At 37.1% G+C, this 18789-nt stretch overlaps 1 long non-coding RNA gene across 1 annotated transcript; it reads left to right on the top strand.

Moving 5' to 3' along the window:
* The first annotated feature begins 1931 nt into the window (after positions 1–1931).
* On the top strand, positions 1932–2669 carry LOC149677920 (uncharacterized). The gene is made up of 2 exons (XR_016366396.1): positions 1932–1974; positions 2106–2669. It is a non-coding gene; the product is annotated as an uncharacterized LOC149677920 (long non-coding RNA).
* The last annotated feature ends 16120 nt before the right edge of the window (positions 2670–18789 follow it).

Genomic DNA, 18789 nt, shown 5'->3' with positions numbered 1-18789 from the left:
GTTGGAGGGGGGGGAAGATGGGGGAGGGAAATTGATGACGTCACGTGATGGTGCTGGCGGGAAATTTGAATTTTGAGCCACCTGGTGGTGGTTTTCTTGATGACGTCACGGCTAATTTTTGATGACGTCACGTGGCTGATACCTGTAGGGATAGGCTTAAGCTATTGTAGGCTTATGTTATGGTAGATTCTGAAAGGTAGACTTATGCTAGGTTATTCTATGCTTATTATTATTATTAAAATCAGATTTTAAATCAAAGAACATTTAATTAACGTGATAATAACATACATAATTAAGATAAATTAATAATAAATTAGTTAAATATTTAAAAAAACCTCCTCCTTAAACTTGATTCAAGCCGTATCTGAAGATGTTTTTTTTTCTATACCGGACTAATAAAGCGCCGTTGGTAGGAAGTCGAACCCTGGAATGGAAACTCAAATGTTGTTGAAACAACACAGAGCTGGACGCATTACCACCAGGCAACCACACGGTTTGTTAATAAGCTCCTTTTACACTTTTTTAGTCGCCGTATATGATTTTGAAATTGTTTAGCAATTTTCATATCGTTAATTTTTCGATTTGCGGTAAAAGCTTTTAGGGAAGCTTTCGTACTTTTCTTCTTACTTCTATGAATAAGATAGAGGGCGCTATACTGCCCACATACGCTACTTTCTAACCTCTGAAGTTGTCGTTTACCAAAAGTCCATTTTCTGCAGTTTAAAGATAAAAATCTTCTTATACTAGGCAGAAATGGTGGCAAACCGTAGCTATCGAAATAATAGCCTACACGAGAGTAGTATAGGGCTACACTTCGTACCTCCGTAGGTGTAGAGTGTAGGTGTAGAATGTCAAGGTCACAGTGTCAATGCCCTCTCGCCACGCCCCCAACTCGCGCGCGCCACCTGGAAAACTCGCGCGCGCCCCCTGGAAAACCCGCGCGCCCCCTCGCGGGAAAACCCGCGCGCCACCTGGCGGGGCGTGCCCCCTCGCGGGAAAACTTGCGCGCCCCCTCGCGGGAAAACACTGCGCGGGAATCTGGCAGTCCTGTCTACAACTGTATCTGTGACGTCATTGGCGGGAAAACACCTGTCAGTCTCTTCTACAATTGTATTTGTGACGTCATTGATAAGAGACGAGAATGGATAGCTTTAATACATGGCCAAGGGTTAATGATAGGCTGAAAGTTGCGCAATCCAGTGTAATATTTAGTTTGACTCAAAATTTTAACCTTTTTTCAAGGAGTTTATTTTGATTATGGCATTGTTTTTAATGGTAATTAAAAGTCAGTCTCTTCTACAACTGTGACGTCATAGATAAGAGACGATAAAAACTTTAAACGTACATTGCCAAGGCTTAAATCTTCTACAATTGTAGTTGTGACGTCATTGATAAGAGACGAATGGTAGCTTTAAACGTGCATTGCCAAGGGTTAAATCTTCTACAATTGTAGCTGTGACGTCATTGATAAGAGATGATACGGGTGTAGAGTTACGCTTACAAAAGGAACAAAGATTTGTCAGCCCAAACGGAATCAAATACCAGTACTTAGTTTCAAAATACAATCACAGAAAAGTAAGCGTGTGTAAATACTCACCTTTTAAATCTGGCGTATTCAAAGCAATTCACGTCTAATTTTCTATTAGAATGGTACTAAAGCCAAGGTGGAGGCCGAGGCTACCCCGTTTACAGGTCAACACCAAATGCCAGGACTCGTCCTAACGTGTCTAAACCTAACCGCTTAGATCCATTAACGGCTGAAGAAAGTCGCAGAGACCCTTGTAAATCTTTGATAGATAAACTACAGTCAGTCAGAGTTGCGGGTGAAAACTATAGCCATAAAGGGCCGTACCCCAACAACTTATTACGTAAGATGGTGAGAAGAAATGTCAGGACTCGTCCTAACGTGTCTAAACCTAACCTACCTCCAAGTTATAACGAAGTTATCACTGATTCAAAATAAATCACCGATAGGTTAGTAGTGGTTTGAAAGCAATTACCTATACTAAACCGGACTATTTTGGTAAAGATGTCGTACTTGCAATGGTTTAATAGTAGCAAAATTTCTTCCAACATATAAATGTTTAAGGGATTTGTTTTTCCAGCTAAATCGGCATCGAAATCTGAAAGGACTCGACTTTAATTTGAGCTGTTAGATTGTCATACCTTTTGAAATAACTAGTTTTTCAGGCATTTTCCTCCTGTCGTATGTTTATATTTATTACCAACGTTCCAATCAAGGTACTAGAACCTATTTTGTTATTCCCTATTGAAATTGAATTCATAGTTTGTTTATTTAAAAATGGATAGAGCACACATTCCACTATTTAGATATTCAGGGTGTAGAAAGTAAATTATTTTTAATTGATTTTAACATAAAGAACAAACTATTTAGCTGTGCCAAGTGATTGAAAATAGAGTCTTCAAGTTTAAAGCAATTAACAACGAGATTGAAGTTATTAATCATATGAGCATTCAGTTAGGAATGTCTTTAGAGTATATATCAAAAGACCTGGTTTGTGGAGGTTTTTCAACGGTATACGCTTGTACGCGCGATTATCGTGAAGAAGTTGCGTGGGATGTTGACACCATCTACTATGAAAAACAAATTCTTAATGACAATCTCTTATCAATTGTAAAGAAAAACATAAAATAAATGTTTTATTGCACCTTAGTGTATTTTATTGTGGTGGGTTACGGTTAAGGTTTGAAGTGCTACTAGGATGATTATTAGAGTTAGGAGTTGTGGATGTAGAGGCCGCTTCAAGTGGTAAGGGCAACCCCTGACTTCTATGTTGTGATCTTATCCATTGACGTTGTTGCTCGTTCAAACGCAAAACGAAGGGTATTTCCTCAATTGGGTCCTGTTGCTCCTGTACACCTTCACGCAACATCGGCCTGACCCGCGCTATCTGTAAATTTCTCCATGACGGATGTTTTTCGTACAATTTCTCATTTTCGGTTCTTATTATCTTATTACTTAATTTTTCTAAAATTTCCTAAAAAATATTTAATTATTAAATTCTTAGACCCAATTGGAAATCAAAATTTCTTTATTTCGGGCAATTTAGGAAACTATCGAAAATTGGTTTTAAAAGTTTTTCAGTTTCTTTAATCCGATGTTTAAACCTCATGTTATTATATAGTTCCATGTTATATCGATCTTCCAGCGGTATTACATGTACAGTTATTATATGTGAAAAACTAACCAACAATTTTTGGTTTTTTACACAAAGATGCTTTTCTCTCATCAGGTAAAGTTGTTGCGAATAGCTCCTTGTTGGTGTTTAGGTTATTGGGAGAACTAATATTATCTAAAAGAACTAATTAACCGACTGAAAAATTAACTAGTCTTAATATACTTTTGTTGGTTATTTTGTAAATGAATAAACTTTGAGACTTTATTTGCAAGAAATAGTTTATTTTAGCAAGGTTAAAATTAAATGAACTTCTCGCGTTGGAGGTAATTTCGAGAGTGATTTTTTGAGAGACTCACTAACAAGAGACGTGAGACCCTATACGTCACGTGTCCGTTTTTTATCTTAGAACAGCAGAGGTTTTCTAAGCTGTTATCTTATTTACCTATATTATTTTTTTACATTGATCTATTTTGTTAATTTTAGACTATACATTATTAATTATTATGATTATTTGATTTGTTATTTACACAAGATAAAATTACTAATTTTTTTCTTTTAGGCCTACACAAAGTTCTAAAATACTTTTCATGGGTCCGCTTTAAAACCAAATGGCAAAGTGTCCCAACCTTTAATTGCACGTTTGTTAAACGTAAATCCAAAGCTTTTTTCTAGTTTTCGACTTAAAAGAGTGGCCGACGTTTTATTTCGAATGACGTTGAAAGGAACGTCCACTTTTAGACGTTTGGATTTATTTTTTATAGAGTTCACTATAGCTTCAAAGTTTATAATTTTCTCGTTAACACGATTAAGGCAAATTCCTTTAACCTTCACGACAGTTTGACCGTCCGTAGTTCTGTAACCGTAACTCTTGGGCCCATTTGAAACAAACTCTGTAATTGTAGCGTCCCCTAGTTCGTTAACCCAACATCCTAAATTGTTACCCGTGGGGGGTTTAAAATCGTTTTCCCCCGCCACAAATAAAACGCTATCCGTATCTGTGTATAATGCTCTTTTACCCAATTTATGCAAGGTCTCGAATAAGGTTAATCTTCCGTAACACGAAACGAAACAAGCCACATACGGATTTCCTTTGAAATATGTTGGTGCAAAATCATCTTTGTTTTTGTACGATAATAAGCACATTTCTTCATTAATTGGTCTTAAATCTACCAATTCCTTTGTGTCATCAGATAAGATACGCACAAGTTCTGTGCACTCGTTAACAATTAGTGTTTTGGTTTTGTTTGTATTCATACCAAAACGACCCCAAAGACTGTTGAGACAAATCTTTGAAATAGCTCTCAGCGCGGGGTTATGAACTACTTCATCCATCTCGACACTAATACCTTCAGATTCGTAAATCGATTCAATATATTTTTGTTTTTGCTCGTCAGTTTTAACTGAAGACGGATAACCGGAATTAGCTTGTTTTATCTTCAAAAAATTGTTAACATAACCGCCAAATAGTCCATCGTTAACATGTTTTTCATACTGAAATGTCTCGTCGAAATGATGTACTTCGTATATTTTTATAATTTTATAACCCATTTCTACGGCTTTGTAAATTTCAGGCGAGGGCCAAATACCCGAAATAATTCGTTCCTTGTCAGAATGTTGACACGCTTCATTATTTGATTCAAGGGCACATGACTTACACAGGGGGAAAAACAATTTTCCATTAAACCTATATGGTAAAACTGGGATGTATAGGTCAGTCGGGGGCAAGAGTTCACACGATATTATACCAAAATAGGCATTTTTTTCATAGTTAAAGTTACTATTTAAAATTTTGGGATGTCCTTTTGGGTAGATTCCGTATTTATTGACAGCGGGATAGAGTGACATGAGGTCGTAATAATAAATTTTTTCGTTTTTTGCTTCATCCGGTTTATGATATAATTTGAAGACTTCTGTCCTTCCACCGTATAAAGCCGACCTGGCTAATATTGGCGGAGGTACCTCTACAGTTTCGCAAAAGGTACTACAAGCGATATTTGTCTTTAACAAATTTTCAAACTCGCATTCCCACATTATTATATACTTTGCATTGGGGTGTAACTTTTTTATAAATTCTATTCTATCCAGGCCCTTTTCGTAACAGTTTTTATTTGTATCATTTACTAAACTGTTCCATTCACTACCTTTTAAACATTTCGGACAACCGTGATACGCGCAACCATTGAACTCTAGGATAATTTCAGGATCCTTTGAGTAACCGTCAACTAAATAAGGTCCAATTCTTTTTTCTCCTTCAGGAGATAGGGCTGTCTGTATTTCTACCTTCATTTCTTTACTAACCCAAGCCAACCACTTGATAGCTTTACTACTTTGGTTGTATGACCCGCGATAACCCGGACTAGGTACCACACCCAATGTATTTTTTTCTAAATATTTGTGTAAAAACACGTTAGTACAGGCCCCCGATATTGTAATAGCTCCGCAATTAAGAGGATCTAGACCCGATGCTTTTTTGTAAAGTTCTCTAAATTTTGTAATTCCTTTTTGTAAAACTACTACATCTTGTACAGCGTATTCCTCTAATTCGGTCATTATTTTGTACGTGGATTTTTTACCTTTTTCACTGTACCATAAATCAAAGGCTTGTCGGTCCTTTTCATTCATAAATTCAGGTTGAAACGCGGTCTTTTCAGGTAACGGACCTTCATAGTTTAAAGTGTCCTCTTTTAAGAAAATATAAGGAAAAAACTGTTTTTTGTAACTACCCAATTGAAAGGTTTCTGTAAAAGCTCTCAGAGGAAGGGCCACGAAGGAATAACTACAAATAAACCTAAAATTTTGACTTTTAATAAAGAGAGCTAGAATTTTAGAGCCGTCGAATATGACGTCTGGTTTTACATGGTTATTAATTAACCAATTTAATATAAAATACGAATCAAAACCTTTAAAGTTGTGGGCCACTATAGTCAAATTTTCAAATTTAGGTTTACTTATTTTTATTCGTTTATTGTTCCTTGTATAAGATGTCTCATCTTCTGTTTGGGTCAGATATTTCATAAACTTATCAACACAATCAAAACCTCTAAAAATTTGATAATCGTATTCGGTATCATTAATTTGCATGGCCGAAACTAATAGAACTGGGGTATGTTTAGAATTCATATCAATAGTTTCACAGTCAAAATAACAAAATCTAGTTTCTTTAAAAGTATCATCAAGGGGTTGAACGTAACACATTTTGGGAGGGTGCTCAATTTTACATCTAGAACAAGTTGTAAGACATTTATGTTTGTCATCGCGAATTTCTTTGCAACATTTTAAGCACCGTTTAATTTTTAAACAAGTGCCATTTTCTATGTGAAATTGGAAACATTCAGACCCTTTAAAGTATCTATTACAGCTTTGGCAGCGAGATATTTCAAGCTGAGGGTCTTCGTGAAAGGTCTCAGAGTAACAACGCCAACATTTGGTTTTTTGATTAAAACATTTGTGTTTTTTTGCGTTTTTTGAATTAGTAAACGTTGTTAAACACGTATTGCAATACGACGTGGCCCCAAACATACTGGCTAAACTTTTAATGACGTGCATGTGTTGATCTATTTGTAATAAAAAAATTTTTTTCTCCGAAAACATTTCACCTTGATAAACCTTTTTGAAATTATCATTAGCACTGAAAATAACTATTTGATACTCGAGTTGCAATACTTTTTGAAACATTGCAATTTTGTCTAAACTAACGGGACCAATAGGCACATTAGCCTTGGCATGAAGCTTTAACGCTTCTTCTTTTTGCAAAGGTCTATGACCTAGTTGTATACGTCTATAACGATTAAAATCAAAAGTCAAAGTACTAAGCTTTTGTTTCTTTAAATATGTTAAATCAGCAACCATCATCCCGCAAACGATTGCTCTTGATACGCATAGTTCGTCATCGTTTATTATGGGTAAAAATGTCCTTCCTTTCTGAATATATTTGTCGAGAGCTATCATCGATCTATTTTTAACAGATCGACGACCTGATATTGGTACATTAACGTTTAAAAATATAGCATCGAGCCTGACATCACCCTCGAGAAAAAAATTTCTTCGGCTTTGACTTACTTGACTAATGGCAGTCATTAATCTTTCCGCCGTTAACTCATTTAGGGCCATAAAATTTAAATTTATAGCATTTTCCAGTAAGTCAGACCTAACACAAAATCTAACGCTATTGTAACCTGAAGAAGATTCTAAAATTGTCTCTATAATGGATTGAAAGATTTTTTTCAATTGTTCATATACTTCTGTCAATTTGAGCATATGAAGGTCTTTAAAAATAATTTTATATTCAGAGGCTAAACAGTTGAACTTTCGAGAGACAGTTTGGTTAACTTTTGATAATTCGTAAAACCTTTTAGGATTGAAATAGGAAAGATCCAAAGGCTCTTCTTCGGATGATGACATGTTTTCTATTTGATCTTAGGCGCGACTCGAAATAAAACTCTTGACGTAGACCTAGGAAACAAACTAAAATATCTAAAATAATATACACTACAAGTTCTAAAATAAAAAAAAGTATTAATTTTTCTAAAAATACGTTTTAAAAATTCTTTATTGCGTACATTTTCAAATTTCTTATACAGTTATAGGTATTTTCTTTAAAACTTTGTCTATAAGACTGACAACCTCTGGTATTTCATCAAACTTTAAATTTAATTTTTTTTCGCGCATTTCCCCCCTATATTTTGTTAATAAATAGCCCGTATCTTTAAAATTTTCCAGTTCCAACATTCCCGGGAAACATAGGGTCTGTTTTATGATACCGCATGGTTTGCTTAAATTTTTTTTAACTTCTTCTATCACGTCTATCGAAATACATATTCCATATATAAGGGGTTTTTTAAAAGCGTATCTTCTAATATCTACATATAATTTATTGTTTAATTTAACTAATTTTACACCGATATTGTCGCTCTCGTTAAATTTAATTTCGATAGTTTCCCACGTTTGATTTACCGTCTAAAGACAATAATGATACATTTGGACATGCAGTTTTTAAAAACGTGGAAAAAAAAATCTTACCATGTCTAAAGGCATCGAGAGAATTTAGTTTATGGTCGAGAGATATTGCCTCAAGTGATTGTACGCCGCGACTTGCTGGGTTATATACTAGATCTAAAGCGGTCGACGTATCACGTTAAAATAAGTACATTTTGCACTATCATAGATGTAAAAAAATCTTGTTTCCGTTTTACAAAAACAGCTGCTAGTTATAAGAGCGAAAAATATATTATAACCTTGACGTCATACGTATATTTCGAATTACCTTTGACGCCAACCTTGTTTTCGCTTTATTAAAACACCTGTTAATTATAACGAAGCAAAATATAACACGGTATAGGCGCTATATTATTCACCTTCAGGTATAACGAATCCTTGGGTCCTAGTTATTTTGATAGTATTTTATGGAACGAAGTCTATAACCAACAACTGTTAGTTATAACGGAGTAAAATATAACACGGTATAGGCGCTATATTATTCACCTTCAGGTATAACGAATCCTTGGGTCCTAGCTATTTTGATAGTATTTTATAAAACGAATAAAATATCCTAAAAACACAATATACCATTTAAATTGCAATAAAATATACTAAAAGTACAATAAAACTATAATAAAACACAGTAAAACACAATAAAGCACTCCTCTAAAACTTCACTATACCACAATAAAATACAGATAGGCAGTTGTTTAAATGGTGAAAAGATAAGGTTTTAAAATGGGCTTAAAATATTAATTACATTAAACCTACGTAAAATAATTAGAAACCCATATCATTCAAACATTTTCTTTTTATTCGGATTCTACAAATATTGTTAAACACTATCCCTCGTCTACATAATGTAGAACTTACAAGCGTTTTATTAATTAAAGAAAGTCTGCGAAATACTTATTCGCGAAATAATTATTCGCGTCATTGGATCTCATGTGATAATGAACTTCATGAAACATTAAACTGTTAGTGTTATCACACAAACACTCGGCTAACCTGCAAATCTGCATGGCCTTGAATATATAATGCGTAGCTGTGTCGTTTTCATCACTATAATTTTTCCTTATGGTTTTGTTAGTTTTATATACCATAAACATACACATATGAAGAGCTAAGTTAAGAACTCTTAAGTATTGGTTTGGACAATGAAATTCGTATCCTCCATAATAAAATGTACGAAATTTACATCCCTCCTCATTGCGAGGATGGCAACTACCTAACTGACAAATATTTGAGGTTCCATACATTTTGTTCGGTGTCAGGTGTACGTTAAATTCGTGGATACTATCCCCAGTGAATTCTTTCAATTTGAATTGATGAACCTTGTTATTTATGATACATGGAAACTGTCTAGCAAACATGTTAATTAATGACCCTGGGGGTAATTGCACTGTAGAAGTTAGTAATCTGTACATTGCCAAGTGTTTCAATCCAAAATTTATATTAGGGCCATTAGTGTATTGCCATATATAACCTTCACCATCGGTTATATTATAGACTTCATTCGGTGTGGGGTTTATTAGTAAATACCCCGTTTCGGGATCTGTAGTCCTTTCGGATTTTCCGTAATCTTTATCCCATCCGATAGCACCAAATTTTTCAATTCGTCTTAAGTTGTTTCGTCTAACGACGGCTTCTAAAGTAATGGGTGAATTCATTCTACAATCCTCACTACAGCAGATAGGTTAGGAAGGGGTGTCCGGTGTATTTTCAGTTTCGGAGAACGCTTTTGATTCGTCCCTGATGGTGTAAAAATTAACCAAATACTCTAACTGTTTGTTATAAGAGAGTAAAATATATTTCCAATTATCTTTGACGTCAACCTTGTCTTTGCTTTATAAAAGCAACTGTTTATTATAAGAGAGTAAAATATATTTCCAATTATCTTTGACGTCAACCAACTTTGTTTTCGCTTTATAAAAGCAACTGTTATAAGAGATAAAAATATATATCCTTTACAAAAGTAACCTTGGTTCGCTTGTTAAGGACTCTCGCTAAGGGGATTCGAACTCGTGAACAACGAGTTTAAAGGCAGATACGTTAACGAGCGAGCCAATGTTACTTGACGGTGTATTCGGTTGATGACTATAGTACCGTGGATTTATTAATATAATATGATTCTTTCCCCCCGTGACGAAAAGTATATCTACTGAATAACCAATGTAGTTTTTGCTAACGCATTAGTCGAAAAAATCGTTTAGTTCTAGTTCTTGATAATATGTCTACTGATAAAATGAAACCTTATCCGACTGGATGTTATCAATGCGGCGGAAGCCTTATTGAGTTTCCAGATCACGCCGGACAAACGTTTTATTGCGATGGAGATCTCGATTGTCCTTTAAGACATCACACTGTTTTTGTAACAAAAAATAATCACATACACCCGATAGAAGAAAAATTTCAACCTTTGAGTCCGGATAGAGTGTGTTTAGTATGCGGTACGTATTCGTCAGCGAAGGACGCTCGTAACGCCGAATGTTCCGAAGAAGGCACAACTTGTCGGTTTACGGCTAAATCCGTTATAAAAGCGAGAGGCACCACGACCGTACACTGTAAAATTTGTTTTTTTTTGGCATTTAAAAAACACCAAATGCGACACGAAAAACCGTTGCTTCAAATGCGACAAACTTTACCTGATGAGAGAAAATCATCTTTGTGTAAAAAATTAAAAATAATAATAAAATGTTGCTTAGTTTTTCACATATAATAACTGTACATTCCCAATAGCAATCCAATATTATAACGATATTTTTCGTTTGAATCAACTAACCATTCCACGAACATCTGTCACGACAAAACGGAAACAGTAGGTGTACCATTTTTGAAACGCTTTTCACCCAATACCAGTTCAATATAAACCAACTAGTTTTTTCTACCTTTGGCTGCATAGTGATAATTTATCTTGGTTTAGTGTAGTTTTAGAGTGTTCTATTGTGTTTTATTATAGATTTATTGTACCTTAGTATATTTTATTTACTTTTAGTGTATTTTATTGTGGTTTTTTTATTTAAATCAGCAATTATACAGATCATAAACAAATAACATTGAGATTACTTGATTATCAAGTATAGATTAACTTAGTTTTGAAGCTGTTGTTTGTACATTTTATACAGATGAGATTACTTGAATATCAAGTATAGATTAACTTAGTTTTGAAGGAGTCTATTTTCTCAGGCATACTCCAGGAACATTTCGTGGAGGTTATAGTTGGGCATCATATCGACGTCTAAGACTTATACAAATTCTGTGGAGGGAATTTCTTCTCGCCATCTTACGTAATAAGTTGTTGGGGTACGGCCCTTTATGGCTATAGTTTTCACCCGCAACTCTGACTGACTGTAGTTTATCTATCAAAGATTTACAAGGGTCTCTGCGACTTTCTTCAGCCGTTAATGGATCTAAGCGGTTAGGTTTAGACACGTTAGGACGAGTCCTGGCATTTGGTGTTGACCTGTAAACGGGGTAGCCTCGGCCTCCACCTTGGCTTTAGTACCATTCTAATAGAAAATTAGACGTGAATTGCTTTGAATACGCCAGATTTAAAAGGTGAGTATTTACACACGCTTACTTTTCTGTGATTGTATTTTGAAACTAAGTACTGGTATTTGATTCCGTTTGGGCTGACAAATCTTTGTTCCTTTTGTAAGCGTAACTCTACACCCGTATCATCTCTTATCAATGACGTCACAGCTACAATTGTAGAAGATTTAACCCTTGGCAATGCACGTTTAAAGCTACCATTCGTCTCTTATCAATGACGTCACAACTACAATTGTAGAAGATTTAAGCCTTGGCAATGTACGTTTAAAGTTTTTATCGTCTCTTATCTATGACGTCACAGTTGTAGAAGAGACTGACTTTTAATTACCATTAAAAACAATGCCATAATCAAAATAAACTCCTTGAAAAAAGGTTAAAATTTTGAGTCAAACTAAATATTACACTGGATTGCGCAACTTTCAGCCTATCATTAACCCTTGGCCATGTATTAAAGCTATCCATTCTCGTCTCTTATCAATGACGTCACAAATACAATTGTAGAAGAGACTGACAGGTGTTTTCCCGCCAATGACGTCACAGATACAGTTGTAGACAGGACTGCCAGATTCCCGCGCAGTGTTTTCCCGCGAGGGGGCGCGCAAGTTTTCCCGCGAGGGGGCACGCCCCGCCAGGTGGCGCGCGGGTTTTCCCGCGAGGGGGCGCGCCCCGCCAGGTGGCGCGCGGGTTTTCCCGCGAGGGGGCGCGCGCGAGTTTTCCAGGTGGCGCGAGTTGGGGGCGTGGCGAGAGGGCATTGACACTGTGACCTTGACATTCTACACCTACACTCTACACCTACGGAGGTACGAAGTGTAGCCCTATACTACTCACGAGCTCCGTCTATAAAGACCGATACCCAGTGAGACCCCTTTTCATAGTGCTGATCTAAATTTATAATTAACGATGCGGGATATTTGGTAACCTTTGGTAACCTATTTGACGCGAAAACACCCAAAAAGTTGGGCGTATCTGATAAAGCGAGAATCAAGTCTACGGTGGTAGTTGCTGACATTTTAATAATCTACAATTACGTTTCTATTTTTATCGATTTGAATCATGCTTTGAAATTCGGCGTATACAATGCAGACTGCGGCTTCCGACAAAGGTTTAGCGAATCCCATGTCCAATCTTAATTGTCCTTGCTTAACGGGGTTCCAGTGGTTTGTTTCGCTAGCAGATAGGTCCGGTGTCAGATCAAAAGCGTAGAGGGTTAACCCGTTGGCAAACTCGTCGGGAGTAATATCGTTACCGTCGTCTTTATAATGAATACCCGTGCCCGCGAACAATGTTTGATAAGCTTGTATATACAAGTTTTTACCGAAATCAGGAGTCAACGGTTTCGAGGGTATTTGTTCGTTATCGAGGTACAGAGACAAAAAATTTAAATCCCAAGTTTTAAAGTTAAAGGGATTCAGAGCGTAACTGCCCTTGAACGCCGCGTTGGAAACTATTCCAATAATGACGCGATTAGGCTGAGGGCCTAGATATATATTGTTAAAACTCTCGGTGCTACTTCCGGTAGAGATAGTTTTAGTTTTAAGTTCGGTGCGCGTAAAATTATATTTGGCAGTACCGTTATTAAGCGCGGCTTCATGCGCTAACAATATTTTAGGACTGAGCTTAACTTTACGTACCGCTAGTGCTGCGTCTAGTATCTTGACTTTACAGTTTTTGAGAGTGGCTGTTTCTTGGCACATTAAGGCAAACTCGTCCTTGTTGCGAGTAAACACGACTTTAAGGTCCACACCGTTTAAGAGATATTCGGGAATATTAAACACGTCACTAAACACTGGTGTAAAAAATTCAATCACGGCCGATTTAGCAGTTTTAGCCATTCGGGCGACGAAACCTTTATTTGAAAAGTCGTCGAACTTTCCGGCTTCGTCCTTTTCCCATCCGGCCATCATGAGGTGAGATTTTTTAGCCGCGGGTCCGTAATTTGAGACAGTTTCGATAAAAGAAGTGAAGGCGTAGTTTTGAGCGGCTGAAGAAACTCGGGTATTGTTCAAGAAAACATCGCAAGTTCTCCACAATGCGTGGCCTGCGTTGTTTACGAAAGCTACCACGGCGGCATCAGGAAGATCACTTCCATCTTCGTTGGTGATTTTGACTTTGTCGTAATGCATGGTGTGGGCTACATCGATGTAGCTATCTCCATTGCCCGAGATGAGGTATTCGAGGGTAGAGCTATCACCAATGGCCGCCAAGGGTTTGGCCCATACACCTTGAGCATGTTCGACACTAGTTTGAATCGGCACAGGGGCAAAAATGTCCAATTCACTCTTAAGAGCTTGGAGAGAAAACATGATTTTTTCAGGAGCTAAATATATATATATTGAATGACGGTGATAAACTGATAGGCGTTTAACTTTGCGTCTCCTTATCTTTAATCCTGAACCTTGCTGTGCAGCAGTCATGTTCTCATAAGTTTCCTGCAATCTCTTTTTCGCTGCACTTTTCACATTCTGACCTTGCATTACGTCACCAAGAATCTTTTGTCCCGTACTAATGGCTCTAGGTGCTAGATACTTTGCACCTCTAATTAATAAGGGGCGTGCCCATCTAAATAACCCTTTCAGGGCGCTCCCAATTCCGTGACCTTTTTGGTGGGGGGTCCCGACAAATACTTTTGACACCCCACCACCCCCTACCTGATCTAAATATTACCTCCTATACTCGCAACGAGACTCTAATGTTTGGGGTTTTGGCATGGTCTAAAGTGTAGTTTACAGGTCGACGTTCCAAACTCGAATGACGCGGCTTGGCCTAAACTATTCCTTATATCAATGTCTATAGTATCAAAGTAACGTTTAGCAACTTTAACGTAATGGGGAGAGTTAAATGATTTAGTTATAGTCGAAGCGTGAGGTTTTTCGCTGTCTACGCCTACTATACGAAGTAGCGGGGCTACCGTATCGCCTATAAATTCATTAGCTACTATATCGGAATAAATAAACAATTGGTCGGGAATATAATAATTTAAATTAGCGGGAACAGAGCTTCTATACGATTGGCTGGTTTTATCTGAAGGGCAAGAGAAAGACGTACTTTGGCCTTTTGGGGTTTTAAATCCTAATATCCTTTTCAAAGTGGGAGAAAGAGCCAAGATACCGTTAGGTTGAATAGTTAAAGAAATGTAATCAGAGAGGGGATCCGAATCAAATTTAAACTTTGAACCGTATTGAAAGCCGTTTAACCCGGAAGCTATTTGTTTAAGTAGGGCTTCTAATGATTTGTAATAACCCCCGGGAACTATAAAGGCCTCGGCTTTAACAATAGGCTGTGATTTTCCGTCCCGACCTTTTTTATTTTCATGCGAGACCACCTGCACATGACCTTCCTCACTGGGTATGTTAAAAAAGGACATTGGGTACAAAACTTCTACTAGAGCAACCTCCCAGTCATCCCCGATCAGCTCTATAGCCTGGGGCAACTTGGTAGTGTACGAAGACGTCTTGTTGTTGTCATAAATTTTCATGCTAGCGTTGCTGGGGAGCGTTAGGTAAAAGGGAGACTGCATCTTTAGCCGGAATCCAAGAATTCATAGAAGGGGGATAGCCTAGCCACTTTACAAAGAGCTCCTTTTGTCCTCTACTAGTACGCTTGCGAATTACTTTCTCGATCTTGTACGTCTCGGGTCTAGCTACCGACTGAAGTTCCATCCCGTAAAACACCCCCTTTATTGGTTCCCCGTTTAAATCTTCTAGTTTGAATACCGGAGGGCGTCTGTATATTTTTCCCACTATTTTAAAAACCTCTATTGTGTACGTTCGCTCGTACCCTTTTTCAAAAATCATCTTATTTCTACTTACTCGGACGTATTCGCCCACCTTTAATTTTTTCCCGTAAACTTTCTTTTCGCTAAAGTACTTTCCGTAAACATTTTTAAAAACCTGAAGGACATTGGTACCAGTAACTTCCAAAGGAGTCATTTTTATCGCGGAATGCACCGAGTTATTGTAAGCCTTAACCAGGTCATCTAGAACATCTATATATCTATTGGTATTCTTTTCTGTAAAATACCTGTACATGCGTGACTTTAAAGTTTGATTTAATCTTTCCACCATACACGCTTTTATATCGTCATTCTCAGTTGTAAAAAATATAACCCCTTTCTCCTTCAAGTATCCTTGTAATTGGGAATTTCTAAATTCAGTACCCTTATCCGTTTGTAGTTTCCTAGGAACCCTCTCTCTAAAGACAGACTTAAAAGCCTCAACCGTTTCAACACCGCTTTTGGATTTTAAAGGTACGGCCCAGGCTTTTCTGCTAACGCAATCTATTACGGTTAATATGTATTTGTACCCGTCGTTGTACTGACTCAAAGAACGCATGTCGTTCAAATCCGCCTGATATTGATCTCCTATGTTAGTTACAACCACCTTGTTTCTTTTAAAATTTCTAAAAACTCTCTTATGTAGAGTGTACGCGTCTTTTCCCTTTAACCAATCTAGTACCTGTTTCTTACTAATACCCTTTAATTTCACTGCTAAATATAATTTTTCAGCACCCCCGAAACTGGCAGGGTGGGAAGGGTTAAAGTAGATAGATTCTAAAATTTTGGAGATTTTACGTACGCTGTCCATTTCGGAGACTCGGTTTTAAGTTTTTTAGCTGCTGTCTTAAGACTTTTCTCAGATTTAAGTTTTTTAGCTGATGCCTCAAGACTATTCTCAGATTTAAGTTTTTTAGCTGCTACCTTGACACTAACTTTGGGAGCTCTAGTTCTTTTGATTTTAATTTGTTGGGGTATTGTATACGAGGTTAGAGGGGAAAAACTAGAAAGTAGGTTTGTAAATGCGTAAAAACCTCTAGGTTTTGGGTCTTTGTTAGAGGAAGGCTTAACAAATTCTAAAGCTATATCTCTAATATTCGAGCCGGGTATTAATGAATCATTAACTATAACTTCCCCACTATCTGTCCACCTAAGCTTTTCAGGGGTAGTGGACAACTGATCAACGATACTTTGTACATGCCCTATATATTTAAGGGGGATATCGTCTAACCAAGCCAAGTTAAAATAGTTGGATGTTGGTTGGGGGGCCGTGGGTATAGGTTGCCTAGCGATATTATGTAAATTATTATATCTCTGTACAGTCTGTTCGTATAAGCGCCATTTTGAAGCTTCGTCTAAATCTTTACGAGCTAAAATAACATTCATTTCATTGTCCAATTCCGAAACTACTTGTTGTTGGGGGTGTGGGAACGGGTCGCTTTTAAAGGTAGAGCTAGGGACAAGGAGCATTTTCTGAGCGTACTGCATTTTTACTGACTACCTCCTGTTATAGCGCCGATAATAGAGGAAACTAGAGGGAAAAGGAAAGAAAAGAAACTACCACCTTCCTGAACTAATATATCAATTTTTGTTTTCCAAGATATTCTCTTATTAGCAATTTTTCTAAGTTTTGCGGAATGCCTAGCTAATCTAGCCTTCTGACTTTTATTTAATTTAACGTTACCGTGTAAAGTATTTTCAACACACTCTGCGATTGCGTCAATTAAGGGCTTCTTGGCGTTACGTAAAATGATTCTACGTTGTTTTCGAGGGGATTTGGCAATAACGGAGAGCAAATTTCTTTGTGACCGAACGGCATAAGGCATAGTGACTAAATGAAGAGATGGCTAAACACCCAGCTACTATTATAATTATTTGGGGATGTAAACTTCGCAAGGGTTGTCGGGAAATATTCCTGTCCTAAGTCTATGATTCTCGGGGCATCTTTGGTGTAGATCGAATAAAAAATATCCGAAAGGTAAACTAGTAGCGTCACGGTAGGCGTCGACAGCGAAACGCCATTTATCGGCAAACATTTGTCTAGCTATTATTGAACTTTGCAATTTGTCTCTAGGAGATTTCATAAGAATAAGATAATGAGCGTTCAAAGAAACATCTCTAGAGTCTTTGGATCGATGGAATACGTTTTGGACGATATAAATTACACTCAAGTTGCGATGATGCGTTCCCTTGGTAAAAAGAGAACCAACTTCTCCTTTGTTCTCGGTCATCAAGTCATCAATGATTAAAAGGCAAGGCTTACCGCCTGTATATTCTGATAAATCTGGCATACCTTGTTTGAAAACCACAAATTTTCTCAAACTTTCGAAAAAAGGTTGCCATTCACCGTAGAACCAATGTATTTCGCTTATATTAGGGGAAAACATGGCTTCCCTGTTCTCTAATATTTTTAAAACTAATTGAGTTTTCCCGCTTTGAGACGGGCCTGCTATCACCATGTTAAAAGGATGGTAGAAAGGATACATGACCTTACACTTTGACTTTCAACGAACTAATGAGATAAAGATTGTAAAGTGTTTGTATATATATATATATATAGAAGAGATCTACACGAAAATGAACAATTGCAATTTCGAAAATACATGGGATATTTAAGGAAGCATTGACGAAAAAATTAGTTAATCACAGGACATTTCACCGAGACGAAAATGACTAATTGATAATATTGATCAAAAAACAATATGGCTAGACTTTATATACATGCTGACTAAATAAATATCACCGGGACTGACTAGATAAATAAATAAATAAATAAATAAATAAATAAATAAAAAAAAGAAGAGACCCCTCACAGAAACAGATACTGTCGAATGTGCTCAAACTCGGTAACCGTAAGGTAGCGTGCGGAAATCTTCAATCAATCTGACCTTATCCACCACAGTTCTGTAAACCTTGGACTGGTCGACACTTATAACAGTGTGATCAGCCTTTCGGCGTATTTGCTTGGGGATTGGTACTTGGATTGGTTCCGCCAGATTTCAAAACCTTATGTCGTACTGATATTAGGAAAAAAGCAGGAGAGAGGCTTAGGAAGATGGCGGAGGAATTAGCCGTGGCGGCGGAAATACCATTGGACGAATGCTCGGGGGCGTTTGCTCTAACTGTAAATACTATAATCTGGTATTCAACCAAGTACGATTGAAATCGAGGTAGAGCACCCGCCACCGAGCATTCGTCCAATGGTATTTCCGCCGCCACGGCTAATTCCTCCGCCATCTTCCTAAGCCTCTCTCCTGCTTTTTTCCTAATATCAGTACGACATAAGGTTTTGAAATCTGCCTCGAGGCTTTTGTCAAGGGGATACATTGTATGATCCCTATGTATTCT

This window comes from Phalangium opilio, unplaced genomic scaffold, assembly GCF_054372755.1.
Source record: "Phalangium opilio isolate 3A_F unplaced genomic scaffold, DU_Popi_V2 ptg000043l_1, whole genome shotgun sequence".
Classification (NCBI taxonomy): Eukaryota; Metazoa; Arthropoda; class Arachnida; order Opiliones; family Phalangiidae; genus Phalangium; species Phalangium opilio.
This window is presented reverse-complemented; position numbering and strand designations above follow the sequence as displayed.